Source organism: Oncorhynchus nerka, linkage group LG17 (genome assembly GCF_034236695.1).
Source record: "Oncorhynchus nerka isolate Pitt River linkage group LG17, Oner_Uvic_2.0, whole genome shotgun sequence".
Taxonomy (NCBI): domain Eukaryota; kingdom Metazoa; phylum Chordata; class Actinopteri; order Salmoniformes; family Salmonidae; genus Oncorhynchus; species Oncorhynchus nerka.
In genome coordinates this window covers 36,475,327-36,491,840 of record NC_088412.1, presented here as the reverse complement: position 1 = coordinate 36,491,840, position 16,514 = coordinate 36,475,327, and positions in this window count along the sequence as shown.

The window sequence follows — 16,514 nt, the reverse complement described above, 5'->3', positions numbered from 1 at the left end:
GGCTAGCTAGCATTAGCCTGCTAACTGACTAGCTAGCAGGCTGGCTAGCCAGCCCTACCTGGCTACTGGCTATCGTTATGCTAGCTAGTGAAAGTCAATTAGTTCCTCAACCTGCTACAAGATGAAGCTGCCCAGCCAGAGGTGTACCTGCTGCAGAAAGGTGATATTTCTACATTGCTTTTTGCAGCTAACTTCACTAGATCTTCTTGCTGGCTGATGTTGGTGCTTATTAACTGAGTAGGTTAATAATTAACTGCAGTTAATGTAAATGGTTACCTGTCTGGCCCTTTGCATATGTATTTCTTACACATAAAACACAACAATATCCAGTTAAACTACAGTCAATGCTGATATTGTGTGTGTGGGTTCATAATATGCCCGCAGGAGAAGAGCACAGTATGGCATCTGAACAGATCATCAATGAACTTCATTCAGTTACATCAGCCAATGCAGTAAGTTTTTAAAATCAGCCTTTTTATTGGTGTGGGTATAATTCACAAACCTCCTTGCCTGCTCACAGAAAGGCAGATATAGAAAAGGCTATGTGTGCGGATACTACATGAATCGCTAGGACAATTGACCTTGTTTTCTGAATGTATACATGCCACCTTTCAGGGGCTGATAATCTATTTTACAGATCCAGTCTGATATTACTTGATTACGGATTCCCCCTACACTCTCCTTCTCTCTCATTCACAGGACCATTCCAACAGTCCAGTCACTCAGCCCTATCCAGAAACTCTAAAGGTCCTACACTACTTCCTCCTACAACACCCTGATGAGAAGCAAAAAGTCTGGCCCGATGACTGCAATTTGCATATCTCTCTAACCCTGCAGTACCCTGCCATGCTGAGACAATCAGACTCTAGAACAGTATTATACAATTTTTTAAATAAAATGCTTAACAGTTATGCAATGATCTCTCTTTCTCTCTCTGCCATGCTCACAGTTCACTCACTCAGCCAGTAGGCTGGGTGATGGCACCTACTGGCCTGTTTGAGGGACAACTGGACAGAACATATCAGAATGCTTGGACCTCGGCTGAGACTCACCTCTCCTTCCCAGTCTTTCAAGGAAAGCACCTACTTTACACTTCCTGTTTGGCATGATGATCTCAAGGTGTGTCTCTTTGTCATGTTGTGTGGTATATTGCCTATAGATGACTCCTAGACACTTTCACATAGTTTGCCTCTAAATTGGTGTCCACATCAGGCTATTTTACTTGCTACCTGTGTGTTAGAATAATGCGTCCCTTTCACATAATTTGAATGATTCCTCCACTGCTACATGCTCTGTCTTTCTCGCCATTATACATTATGGGAAGTTGCTTTGCTGTTGGCACCAATCCCACACTGCCAGTAGTGTTTTTGGCTCTGGGTTAAACAAAGTAAAACACACCATTCCATCTCTTAATTTCAACAATGTGTACAAATGTGGTATGTTTGGCATTTTTTTTAATTTTTGGGGAATTTTCTACCAGAATATTTTTGACCAGGATAACAGAGGACCTACTCCCAAATACCTCTGGATTTTCAGATTGACACAGTGAAGATAATGCCTCAACACTCACCAGCCAATCAGTGTTTGCAACTCGGTAGCATTGGAAATGACACCCTTCAAGTACAGAGAAAATATCCAAATTAATGGAATGCCCTTAATTTGCAAAGCGAATGTTGCTTTGATGGATACTAAATATGACTGTTTGTGATCAATAGTACAAAAACAGGAGTGGAAATGTAATGAAGTACAGTGACAGTATTTTTATGTTTCAGCAGATGGCAGTAATCCACCTTCAATAACTGAGTAGGCCAACTGAGCAGCCCAAATGAGTGGGGCAGGTTGCAGGAGGTTTAGGCTTGAGATCCAAAGGCCTTGAATTCAGACAAAATGTGCCTGTAATCCAAATCAAGCAGCTTGAGTGCCATTACTCAGTGTTGAAGCCACCCTAGTCATAGACTGTTCTCTCTGCTACCGCACGGCAAGCGGTAACGGAGCGCCAAGTCTAGGTCCAAGAGGCTTCTAAACAGCTTCTACCCCCAAGCCATAAGACTCCTGATCATCTAGTCAAATGGCTACCCAGACTATTCACATTGCCCTCCCCTCTCCACACCACTGCCACTCTCTGTTGTTATCTATGCATCTTCACTTTAATAACTCTACCTACATGTACATACTACCTCAACTAACCGGTGCCCCCATACATTGACTCTGTACCAGCACCCCCCTGTATATATTATTTTTTACTGCTGCTCTTTAATTACTTGTTACTTTTATCTCTTATTCTTATCTGTATTTTTTTAAACTGCACTGTCGGTTAGGGGCTCGTACGTAAGTATTTCACTGTAAGGTCTACATCTGTTGTATTCAGTGACTAATAAGACTTGATTTGATTTGACCTGGAATGCTTTTCCAACAGTCTTGGAGGAGTTCCCACATATGCTGAGCACTTGTTGGCTGCTTTTACTTCACTCTGCAGTCCAACTCATCCCAAACCATCTCAATTGGGTTGAGGTCGGGGGATTGTGGAGGTCAGGTCATCACTCTCCTTTTGGTCAAATAGACCTTACACAGCCTGGAGGTGTGTTAGTTAATTGTCCTGTTGAAAAACAAATGATAGTCCAACTAAGTGCAAACCAGATGGGATGGTGTATCGCTGCAGAATGCTATGGTAGCCATACTGGTTAAGTGTGCCTTGAATTCTAAATAAATCACTGACAGTGTCACCAGCAAAGCACCCCCACACCATCACATCTCAAATTTCTGCCCTGCTAGAGCTGCCCCGATCAACTATAAGTGCTGTTATTGTGAAGTGGAAATTTCTAGGAGCGACAACAACTCAGCCCTAAAGTGGTAGGCCACACAAGCTCACATAACACTCTCTACCAAGTTCCAAAATGCCTCTGGAAGCAAGGTCAGCACAAGAACTGTTCGTCAGGAGCTTCATGAAATAGGTTTTCATGGCCGAGCAGCACACAAGATCTCCACCATGGAGCAGTGGAAACACGTTTTCTGTAGTGAAGAATCACTCTTCACCAGGAGAATGCACAGTGCCAACCGTTAAATTTGGTGGTGGGGGAATAATGGTCTGGGGCTGTTTTTCATGGTTCGGACTATGCCACTTAGTTCCAGTGAAGGGAAATATTAACCTTACAGCATACAATGACATTCTAGATGATTCTGTGCTTCCAACTTTGTGGCAACAGCTTGGGGAAGGCCCTTTCCTGTTTCAGAATGACAATACACCGGGCACAAAGTGAGGTCCATACAGAAATGGTTTGTCGAGATCGGTGTGGAAGAACATGACTAGTCTGCACAGAGCCCTAACCTTAACATCATCAAACACCTTTGTGATGAATTGGAACGCAAACTGCAAGCCAGCCCCAATCGCACAACATCAGTGCCCGACCTCACTAATGCTCATGTGGCTGAATGGAAGTAAGTCCCCGCAGCAATGTCCCAACATCTAGTGGAAAACCTTCCCAGAAGAGTGGAGGCCGTTATAACAGCAACGGGGGGGGGACCAACTTCATATTACTGCCCATGATTTTGGAATTAATTGTTTGATGAACAGGTGTATCTATCTAGTGGCTTCTCTAATGTCAAATATGTAGGGTGTGGGGCAGTTCTCTAGGCCCTCTACTTTTTCTATTTTACCAATGACATGCCACTGGCATTAAACAAAGCCTGTGTGTCCATGTATGCTGATGATTCAACCATATACGTGTCAGCAACCACAGCTAATGAAGTCACAAACCCTTAACAAAGAGGTGAAGTCAGTCTTTTGGAAAGGGTGGCCACTAATAAACTGGTCCTGAACATCTCTAAAATTAAAAGCATTGTATTTGGTACAAGTTGAGGAGACTAAATTACTTGGTGTTACCTGAGATTGTAAACTGTCATGGTCAAGAAATATAGTTTCGATGGTTGTAAAGAAGGGGAGAGGTCTGTCCGTAATTGTAACGTTCATCGTTAAGAGTAGACCAAGGCGCAGCGTGATTTGGGTTCATCATATTTTATTAAAATGTGAACCAGGGGAAAAAAACAATAAAACGAACGAAAAGCTTTGTCGTGCAAAATACATGCAACCAAACAAAGACAAGATCCCACACCTGAAGGCAGTCCTTCTTCCCACCTAAGTATGACCCCAATCAGAGACAACGATAGACAACTGCCTCTGATTGGGAACCATACTAGGCCAACAAAGAAAAAGAAAAACATAGATATACAAAAACTAGAGTACCAACCCTAGTCACACCCTGACCTAACCAAAATATAGAGAATAAACAGGGATCTCTAAGGTCAGGGTGTGACAGTAATAAAGAGATGTTCTGCTTTTTTGACACCACTCTCCACAAAGCAAGTCCTGCAGGCTCTAGTTTTGTCTTATCTTGATTACTGTCCAGCCATGTGGTCAGGTGCTGCTAAGAAAGACCTAGTTAAGCTGCAGCTGGCCCAGAACAGAGTGGCACGTCTTGCTCTTCATTGTAATCAGAGAGCTAATATAAATATTATGCATGCCAGTCTCTCTTGGAAAAGAGTTGAGGAGAGACTGACTGCATCACTTCTTTTTATGAGAAGCATTAATGTGTTAAATTCCAAATGTTTTGAAATTCAACATTTTTCACGCCTCTGACATGCGATAATGATAAAAAGTGGTGTAATAGCGTACATTTTACTTGATATTTTGTTCTAATAATTTTGATAGGCTCTTGTTTTACCAGTACGGCGTACCCCCACTATTTATTTTGCCTGGTCGCCGTGCCGGTTACTTTTACCATGGGTACAAGACTGTGTACATATCCAAGTATGGGTAGCTGCAGCCCAATATGGCGAACGGTGGTGTATGGAAAGAGAATCGGCTAATTGGGCAGATTTGTTGTCACTCAAGAATGTTTTGCGTGGTTGATTAGGCTGCACAACGAGTCGATGAGCCAGCGATCAGTGCACCGGTGTTGTTAAGGCCTGCCTGCCGACTTGAAGTGCTTCCTACTGGGTATCACTGTCATGTCGCCAGCGATAGCTTACGTGAACATTTCTTTCTCTTACACGGTTTTATTTCAAATAAGATATCAGCCAACACAAGAAATACATGTAGTTACGAAAGTTAATCAGTAAGGATAGTCAGAATGGATCGTCATTTCATTCATCTATTAAACTATAATTCACATCACTTCCTATCTCACTCACCAGCATTGCAGGTATTTGTATTTTAGTGGTTTAAATGATAAGTCATCAGAATATCAAGTACTTAAGGTTGTAAGGCTGTGTCTATAACGTTATCTCATTAGTATAGCTAGTATTTATAGGGTAGTTTTTATGTTACCGTATCAGCATAGCAGGTATTTATATGGTAGTGTTTTTAACGGTAGCTCATTAGCATAGCAGGTATCCATAGTAGTGTTTATAATGGTACCTCATAAGCATAGCATGTATTGATGTAGGAGTGTCCATGTTACCCCATCAGCAAATAAGTTATTTATATGGTAGTGTTAATAATGGTACCTTTTCAGGATAGTGTCTCATCTCTTCTTTACCATTAGCAAGTGGGCAGAATGTAATTTACCAATTCACTACAGCCAATGTTTGTCTATGGAGATTGCATAAGTGTGCTCAATTTTAGACACCTGTAAGTGGTTGAAATAGCCGAATCCACTAATTTTAAGGGGTGTTCACATCTGTCATAAGACGAAGGTGGGCAAGGATATCATTGCTACTTAATACGGATCCAAGTTCAGTTTTGAGATCCAAAGGTGTCATTAGCATAGAGTTAGCTGGACATATCTGACTGGTCTTGGAACTGTGGCAATGGGTAGCCTCTCTATCCCAGCCTCTGTGATATGTAGTGTTTTTGCCAACACAGCCATATAAAAGCCGAGCTGGTTCATGAAACAACTAGGGCTCCGGGCAGCCGAGCGGAAATGGAGGAAAACTCGCCTCCCTGCGGACCTGGCATCCTTTCACTCCCTCCTCTCTACATTTTCCTCTTCTCTCTCTGCTGCTAAAGCCACTTTCTACCACTCTAAATTCCAAGCATCTGCCTCTAACCCTAGGAAGCTCTTTGCCACCTTCTCCTCCCTCCTGAATCCTCCTCCCCCTCCCCCCCCCTCCTCCCTCTCTGCAGATGACTTCGTCAACCATTTTGAAAAGAAGGTCGACGACATCCGATCCTCGTTTGCTAAGTCAAACGACACCGCTGGTTCTGCTCACACTGCCCTACCCTGTGCTCTGACCTCTTTCTCCCCTCTCTCTCCAGATGAAATCTCGCGTCTTGTGACGGCCGGCCGCCCAACAACCTGCCCGCTTGACCCTATCCCCTCCTCTCTTCTCCAGACCATTTCCGGAGACCTTCTCCCTTACCTTACCTCGCTCATCAACTCATCCCTGACCGCTGGCTACGTCCCTTCCGTCTTCAAGAGAGCGAGAGTTGCACCCCTTCTGAAAAAACCTACACTCGATCCCTCCGATGTCAACAACTACAGACCAGTATCCCTTCTTTCTTTTCTCTCCAAAACTCTTGAACGTGCCGTCCTTGGCCAGCTCTCCCGCTATCTCTCTCAGAATGACCTTCTTGATCCAAATCAGTCAGGTTTCAAGACTAGTCATTCAACTGAGACTGCGCTTCTCTGTATCACGGAGGCGCTCCACACTGCTAAAGCTAACTCTCTCTCCTCTGCTCTCATCCTTCTAGACCTATCAGCTGCCTTCGACACTGTGAACCATCAGATCCTCCTCTCCACCCTCTCCGAGTTGGGCATCTCCGGCGCGGCCCACGCTTGGATTGCGTCCTACCTGACAGGTCGCTCCTACCAGGTGGCGTGGCGAGAATCCGTCTCCACACCACGTGCTCTCACCACTGGTGTCCCCCAGGGCTCTGTTCTAGGCCCTCTCCTATTCTCGCTATACACCAAGTCACTTGGCTCTGTCATAACCTCACATGGTCTCTCCTATCATTGCTATGCAGACGACACACAATTAATCTTCTCCTTTCCCCTTCTGATGACCAGGTGGCGAATCGCATCTCTGCATGTCTGGCAGACATATCAGTGTGGATGACGGATCACCACCTCAAGCTGAACCTCGGCAAGACGGAGCTGCTCTTCCTCCCGGGAAGGACTGCCCGTTCCATGATCTCGCCATCACGGTTGACAACTCCATTGTGTCCTCCTCCCAGAGCGCTAAGAACCTTGGCGTGATCCTGGACAACACCCTGTCGTTCTCAACTAACATCAAGGCGGTGGCCCGTTCCTGTAGGTTCATGCTCTACAACATCCGCAGAGTACGACCCTGCCTCACACAGGAAGCGGCGCAGGTCCTAATCCAGGCACTTGTCATCTCCCGTCTGGATTACTGCAACTCGCTGTTGGCTGGGCTCCCTGCCTGTGCCATTAAACCCCTACAACTCATCCAGAACGCCGCAGCCCGTCTGGTGTTCAACCTTCCCAAGTTCTCTCACGTCACCCCGCTCCTCCGCTCTCTCCACTGGCTTCCAGTTGAAGCTCGCATCCGCTACAAGACCATGGTGCTTGCCTACGGAACTGTGAGGGGAACGGCACCTCAGTACCTCCAGGCTCTGATCAGGCCCTACACCCAAACAAGGGCACTGCGTTCATCCACCTCTGGCCTGCTCGCCTCCCTACCACTGAGGAAGTACAGTTCCCGCTCAGCCCAGTCAAAACTGTTCGCTGCTCTGGCCCCCCAATGGTGGAACAAACTCCCTCACGACGCCAGGACAGCGGAGTCAATCACCACCTTCCGGAGACACCTGAAACCCCACCTCTTTAAGGAATACCTAGGATAGGATAAAGTAATCCCTCTCACCTCCCCCCCTTAAAAGATTTAGATGCACTACTGTTCCACTGGATGTCATAAGGTGAATGCACCAATTTGTAAGTCGCTCTGGATAAGAGCGTCTGCTAAATGACTTAAATGTAAATGTAAACTAACTTTCCAGTCTTGGCACAGACTTCTAAAACATTTCTCCTCCTACGTCACACCCATAGTAACTCCTCTTAATGACTCATCCCCTCTGGCATTTATCCACCGTTATCTTATTGCCTTGCACTACGTTTAGTTTGGTTTCATAGTAGGGCATGGAAACTGTAGAGCCACACCAATAGTTAAAAAATACAAAACATGTACTCTCCTTAAGACAGGTGCATGCATGTAGGACCATAGCAATAGTCCTTGGCACTTTATAGAAATAACCAAACATGTCATCCTGCTAAATCCTCTGAAAGGGACACCTATGTTCTGGAAAAGACCCAAGAGGTGTAACTATAGTAACAGTACATATTAGGCCATAACAAAATTACAGGAATAACTAGTCCTGTCCACTTCCCAGACAGGTGCATGTCAAATGGTGTCTAATGAACCAGAGCACATATAGAGAGCTCTAGTTTTGCTGACTGTCCTGAAATGTATAATGGCCACACATGTTCTGGAAAATTCTCAATAGTACTTACTGTAACTCACACTGATATTGGCCACAAGGTATCTTCTTTCCACGCTGTTGACGGACAGTAGTGCTTGTTAAGAGTGAGAAAAGGGCACTGTTTCTCGTAGTTGGTGTTCATGCCCTCCCCATTGAGTAGTAGACTGTATGTAGGCTGTGTGTCAAGGTGACATCTAGATGGTTATCACTATTTGTTCAATCGAGTACAGGATTAACTGAATGGCAACAGAAGTAGAATACCAAATTACATGTTATTGAATAGTTTGGGGTAGACCTGGTCTCAGAGGATTGCTCCTCAGAGCCAGATGCTGATGACAGGTTGCCCTATGCTGAGCAGCTGGCACTGTTGCTGCAAAACAAAGTGAAACAAGGGGTGAGCTGACATACAGTACAAATACTCCTCTAGATTTATGCTCATTGGTTGACAGAAAGGGAAGTGATAACGAGGGAGCCCATAGGTTACTCAGCAAGCATGGTGGAAATGCCTTAGTATGCCGGGCATGAACACCAACTACGAGAAACAGTGCCCTTTTCTCACTCTTAACAAGCACTACTGAAATGACTTTCAACGTGGCAACGTCATTAGATGCCACCTTTACAACAAGTCAGTTTGTGAAATTTCTACCTCGCTAGAGCTGCCCCGGCTCAGCTACGAAGTGATAGGCCATACAAGCTCACAGTGTCACACCTGCTCCCGCTCTCCCTCCCTGGCGCTCGAGGGCACCAGGCTGCCCTGCACTACGCACTCCTGCCACCATCGTCATTCCCTGTACCTGCTTCTCATCATCTGCATCGGTTCTTACACACAGACAGGACCGCTGAGTGCTGAAGTGCATACCTTGTATACATAGTCTTTCCTCAGCTGCAACACTCACTACCGCGTTCCAAACTACCTCTGGAAGCAACGTCAGCACAAGAACTGTTCGTCAGGAGCTTCATGAAATGGGTTTCCATGGTTTCCAATTCTAAGATCACTGTGCGCAATGCCAAGCAACGGCTGGAGTGGTGTAAAGCTCGCCACCATTGGACTCTTGAGCAGTGGAAACGCTTCACCATCTGGCAGTCCGATGGACAAATCTGGATTTGGCGACTGCTAGGAGAACGCTACTGCCCCAATGCATAGTGCCAACTGTCAAGTTTAGTGAATGAGGAATAATGGTCTGGGGCTGTTCTTCATGGTTTGGGCTAGGCCCCTTAGCCTGTTGTGGCTGAATGGAAGCAACTCCCCACAGCAATGTTCCAACATCTAGTGGATAGCTTTCCCAGAAGAGTGGGCACTGTTATAGCAGCAAAGGGGGAGACCAACTCCATATTTATACCCATGATTTTGGAATAAGATGTACGTGTCCACATACTTTTGGTCGTGTAGTGTATCTTGACCCAGTAATGACTATTTAATAAAACAATACATAATTTAAGTTTCTTTCTAGCTAATTTCTTAGTTACATGATTGTATAACTAGCAACAGAGTTTTGAAGTTGAGGGTGAAGTATTTATCAAGTTTGGCAATGAGGACAAAAACTAGCATAGTCAGCTCGCCAGCTGGGCGCATATGTGCACTAGGCTAATTCAGGAGACAGATTGTAGTTTTTATGCCCTGAAATGTACATAATGGGGAAAAATGGGGTAGGGTCATGCTTGTTTAAATTTAAGACAGGGGAAGGGTTCAGATTTTTTTTTGTCTAGTCCAGGGGAGGGCCATGTAATTTGTAATTGATCAAATGTTGATATTTCTCAGTGTTTTGTAATTAGTTGCTTATTAGGCTATATATCGATGTGTTCCAGATGATGTTCCTCATCTCTGATTTTATGCTGGGCGCACAATACTAGTTGTGCTATAGGCTATTTAGTGTGGTTTCAAACAAATTACCCATAGCCTATATGAAGAGCATGCTTGTAGAAGCACAGAGCAATGTTATATTTTTAAGAAAATGTACTTCCTTCCTGAGTCTTTTGTGCTGCTGGGATGCTGTAAATAAATCATATTTAATTAAGCCTTGTTCATGAAATGCAATGTTGTGCTCGCAGTCAAGCTTATATGTTCTGTTCAGTTTGAGAATAAGAGCATGAATATGAGGAGGAGGACCGGAGGTCAACATTGATAGCTTGCTACCATTCTAGTTTTTATTAAAATCAATTATGTTTCTTGGACATTATGTATTCATCAGAGGTATTGACCTCAAAATGAACCAGATTCAAGTAACTTGGTGCTGAAATTTGAAGCGAAAGCTGTGCCACAATCAATCGAAACAATCATGGTGCTGAAAGTCGGGGCATTCGAGTAGGCATAATCATTTAAAATGTCTTCATCTTAATTCGACTTCACTAACAACAAGAGGGCTTTATGTTGGAGCGTATTTCCTCCAATTTAAGAAATAAGAGGTATGCCTACCCAGGGGTAGGATGGGGGGACATGTCCACCCCACATTCTGAAATAGCATTTTTGTCCCCCCCAGTTTTATAATTTGGAATGTGATACAAAACACGGCAACGATGTGTTTTAGGACCATGATGACACCTCCAAGTAATCGTAGTGTATATCTGACTGGATATAAAATAAAAGTTGTGTCCTCCCCACTTCTAAAACCAAAGTTGCGCCCCTGGACCTACCTGTTTGACAGACAAATTAGGGTATAGGCTGCTATCCATGGATCTTTTGGCCAATTCCTCCCAACGCCACACACTCTTTAAATAGCCTATCTCTGTGTCAGTGAAGGGCTGTTAAGTTAAACCCAGGACTCGAATTGAGGGGGTATGCCAAAAGCCTAACTTTTATTAAAGAAAATGGCAAAAAACCTAAGCATACCCAATGGTGTGTATTCATGGATGCCAAGAGAAGCCACGCTTCCCCCAAAAAATATACCATTAAAAATATAAAAAACATAAAATAATTTATCTTTTGTCTCTCTGTGTTTCATAATTTTCCTTCAATTCGCAAGAATGTATCTCACAGGAGAAAGAATCTGAGCGAGCGAAACAGCGCCCCTCTGTCTCTACAACCAGACAGCTGGTTGGCCAGGAGGCGTTGGAGAACCTATCGGACGTAGAGCACGTGCTCTTGGGTGTACTTCTCCACAAAGAACCCTGTGCCAGCAGGGGAGGCAGAAGGACAGATGAACCCTACAGCTAGGGAGTTCTCAATGTAGGTCTCCATAGCCTTGGTTGCTGGACCCGACAGAGAGTACAGTCGTCCCTGGGGCGAAGTGGTGCCTGGGAGAAGGTCAATCCTGCAGTCATATAGTTGCTGTGGCGGAAGAGAAGTGGCACGGGCCTTACTGAACACCTCCCAGAGGTCCTGGTACACTGCAGGTATGGCGGAGAGGTCCGGGGCAACTGCCAAGCCCCAAAGAAGACGTCCCAGGGCAGGCTGCGCTGACTTCAGGCAATGGGCGTGGCAGAACAGGCTCCAGCCCATGACGGCACCAGCAGACCAGTCAATGAGGGGATTGTGTCACTGGAGCCAGGATCAATCCCAATCCCAATACCACGGGAACCTGTGGAGACTTAATGAGCAGGAATTGGATCAACTAGTTGTGGTTCCCTGACACTCGTAGGTTGATGGGGGTGGTATTGTGGGTGATCCGGCCTATAGGGCGCCCATCTAGTGCTCTAACGTCCATGGGAATGGAGAGAGGCTGAGTGAGGATGACCAGCTCGGAAGCTAGGATAGTGTCCTTAAAGATGAGGTGAGCCTGTTTTTTTTTGTGGACAGGTCGAGAGGAACTGACCAGTAAGCCCACAATACAGGCCACTCTTTGTGTGAAGCCTGTATAAACCAGGAACTAGAGCAGACAGGAACATAGAAAAACCACAGGTAGGTTTCAGGAAACAAAACGAACTGGCAACAGACAAACAGAGATGACAGGCATAAATACACTGTGGATAATGGGGTAGATTGGCAACACCTGGAGGGTGGTGGAGACAAGCACAAAGACAGGTGAAACAGATATGGGTTTGACAGGTACAAAATACCAAAAAGGTGGACTGCAAGGCTATAATCTCCCATGTTATCCTGGTTTACAGGTAAATATAAAAAAGTATATAAAGGCCTTACCGTTGGCCAAAGTTGAAGGTTCTGTTTACATAGGCAGCCCAATTCCAATTATGGGCAGAAGAGCTGATTGGTCAAAAGCTAAATTAGTGAAAAAATTTCAGAATTGGTCTGTGTAAACACAGCCTAACGCTTTACATAATAACAGTACACATGTAACAAATACCCCCTTATTTCATGTCTAGACTGAGGAAAGAACAATGTGCTCTAAAAAGGAGACCTCCCAAACTATGATGTCAGCACTAAGTGAAAAATCCCAGCTCAGTGAAGGCAGAGGTTGTCTACTGCGTCAGGTTCCCCTCTCTCTGATTATAGCTCACATGCAGTTGTTGGCCAGGTAAATAAATATATGTTTTTCAGATGAGAGAGTATATATAAGAAGTACACTTCCGGTCAAAAGTTTTCAAACACCAACTAATTCAAGGGTTTTTCTTTATTTGTACTATGTTCTACATTGTAGAATAATAGTGAAGACATCAAAACTATGAAATAACACATATGGAATCATGTAGTAACCAAAAACGTGTTAAACAAATAAAAACAGATTTTAGATGTTAGATTGGTTACTTCGAGGATTTTTTAAAATTCAGAAAGGATGCTTGTGAAAAATTATTTGACCTCTTGCTTTCTCATTGACATTCATATTAGCATTGAAAAAAGGTGCAAGTTTAAGTTTGTTCCACCTGAGCGAGTCTGACCACAAGTTAGAGACCACTATGACACACCAAATGTGTTTGATCAATTTCTGGACAAGAGCAGGTCATTTGTAGGCTACGGTCCAAGCTATGTCTTTCAATGGTGCGACTGCTGTTGGCATCCAAATATTATCCAACTTGAATAAATGCTTGGAGGTAAGGATGACAGCAGTGGTGTTGTCTACGGTCACACAGATATGACTTATTATTGATATCTACATATCGCATTGATGTGAATCACACTGCTGCTCTCTCATTTAGCTATTTGCGCCTCATGGATTGTGGTTGCTGTTGGTGGCTGTTCACAAATCAAAATTGTATTTGAACCCAATAATGGTTTCAATTCAAGAGGTTGAAGCTGCTTATATCAATCATTGTTTTTGAAACCAGTGGACAGTCAGGGAAAAACACGCTCTTGCAACAGCAGCATAGTGCGGATCCCAGCCTAGGGAATAAAAGTGGGTCTTTTATTGCTCAATCTAATTCATGCTGATAAAATAAATCTATAGGCCTTGACTTAGGCCTAGACTTAAAGTTTCAATCTGTAATTGCTACATCCATTTTTGGATTTATGAATGTATGATTATATATATATACCCATTGGTTCTTGAAGAATGTAAATTATAAATGCCTCATTAGCCTAGTTTAACTGTCACACTCCATGAGAACCCAAAATATAAGCTTGTTTTTCTCCAATGTTTGTAAACATTGTAAATGTAAACAACCACTGTATAGCCTCATAACATGGTTAAAACAATCATTTTGATATCATGGATGGTCAGTCCTTGCATCCATAGCTCTGTCTATTAACCTGAGAGTGGTGACATGAGCCCCTGCCCAGTCCTGTGAAATCTATAGATTCATTAAGGGACAGGGGGGTACCTAGTCAGTTGTACAACTGAATGCCTTCAACTGAAATGTGTCTTCTGCATGTAGCCCAACCACTCTGAATCAGAGAGGTGGGTGGGTGGGGTGGGGGGGGGGGGCTGCCATTATCGACATTCGGTGCCCGGGGAACAGTGGTTTAACTGCCTTGCTTAGAACAACAGATTTTTACCTTGTCAGCTCGGGGATTCAATCCAGCAACCTTTTGGTTACTGGCCCAATGCTGTAACCACTAGGATACCTGCCGCCCTGATTAGGGCCTAATGAATTGATTTCAATTGCCTGATTTCCTTATATGAACTGTAACTCGTTAAAATCATTGAACTTGTTGCAAGTTGCGTTTATATTTTTGTTCAGTATACATCCAACAGACAGCTGATGTTAGGGAAGCTGTTGATGCAAGGCTGAGAGAAGCTACTGCAGCTGACTGTCTGGTGTGAGAAAGATTACTGAAATGAAGCGTCATCTAAACACCTTTGTAGTTCCTTTTCCATGGAGAGCAGCCACCTACTCACAGGTGGTTTTACCCGACTGACAATCATATAGGAAATGTCATGTTTAAGATCAAGGAGGGCACAAGAGACTCCAACATTGACAAAGAACATTTGAAGGAGCAGCAATTGAAATTTAAGTGACAGTACAGAGGATGTTAGTCAGTTCCGTTAATAATTCAGAATGAATAGTCTTATTGTTGTGTATGTCTATGTAACGGGTGTAGCCCAGCTTGGAAGACCATTTATGGTTGATAAATGGTCTTCCAAGCTGGGCTACACTGCCCACTACAGGCCTAATTTTAACATTCTGTCATAAAGAGTTCAACTTAATAAACTCAATATGTTAAATAAATAAATGACTATAGTAAGTGCTAAATAAAGTAACAGGGTTGACGTTTTCATCTAAAAAGCTGCCAGAAATGTGCCAATTTCCAAACTTACAATTTCTGTGAACATTTCTGTGAAACTATGTACATTTTACTTTTGGATTTTGAAAATAAAAATCTGAAATCAAGATGTGTCAATTTGTTTGTCTACATGCCATTTTAAAACAATGCAGCTGTTGGAATAAACCTATTTTGACAAGTAATGGCAAACATCATGATAAGCCTGCAAGACGAGTTTGAATAAGACATCCAATTATCACATTTCACATTTAGAATATTTGGTTTTATTATAGCTAATAATGCTGCATTTAAAACAACTGGGAACTCGGAAATCTCTGACTTCAGTGTGTTCTAGATAACTGCGAACTAGCTCCGACTGTGAAAAATATTTTGGAAAAGTCATCCAACTCAGAATTCCATGTCGGAAACTGCCAATTTTCTAGAGCTTCAACTTTCCGACCACTGACTTCATGATTTGACCTCATTTTATTCTGAGTTCACAGATTTCTTGAAAGAAATGCATGTCTCTTGTATGCCCCTGCAAGCTGGTTGGCATACACATCATCACACTCCCTCATCTGATTGGTAATTTCCCATGAACCACAAGACGGCATACAGTTGAAGTTGAAAGTTTACATGCACTTAGGTTGGAGCCATTAAAACTGTTTTTTCAACCACTCCACAAATTTCTTGTTAACAACTATAGTTTTGGCAAGTCGGTTAGGACATCTACTTTGTGCATGACACAAGTCATTTTTCCAAGAATTGTTTACAGACAGATTATTTCACTTATAATTCACTGTATAACAATTCCAGCGGGTCAGAAGTTTACATACACTAAGTAGACTTTAAACAGCTTGGACAATTCCAGAAAATTATGTCATGGCTTTAGAAACTTCTGATTGGCTAATTGACATAATTTGAGTCAATTTGAGGTGTACCTGTGGATGTATTTCAAGGCCAACCTTCAAACTCAGTGACTCTTTGCTTGACATCATGGGAAAATCAAAAGAAATCAGCAAAGACCTCTAAAAAAAATGGTAGACCTCCACAAGTCTGGTTCATCATTGGGAGCAATTTCCAAACAACTGAAGGTACCACGTTCATCTGTACAAACAATAGTACGCCAGTATAAACACCAAGGGACCACGCAGCCATCTTGCAGCTCAGGAAGGAGATGCGTTCTGTCTCCTAGAGATGAACACACTTTGGTGCGAAAAGTGCAAATCAATCCCAGAACAACAGCAAAGGACGTTGTGAAGATGCTGGAGGAAACCGGTACAAAAGTATCTATATCCACAGTAAAATGAGTCCTATATAGACATAACCTGATAGGCCGCTCAGCAAGGAAAAAGCCACTGCTCCAAAACTGCCATAAAAAAAAGATTACGGTTTGCAACTGCACATGGGGACAAAGATGGTACTTTTAGAGAAATGTCCTCTGGTCTGATGAAACAAAAATAGAACTGTTTGGCCATAATGACCATTGTTATGTTTGGAGGAAAAAAGGGGGATACACCATCCCAAACAATTTAAAGGCAATGCTACCAA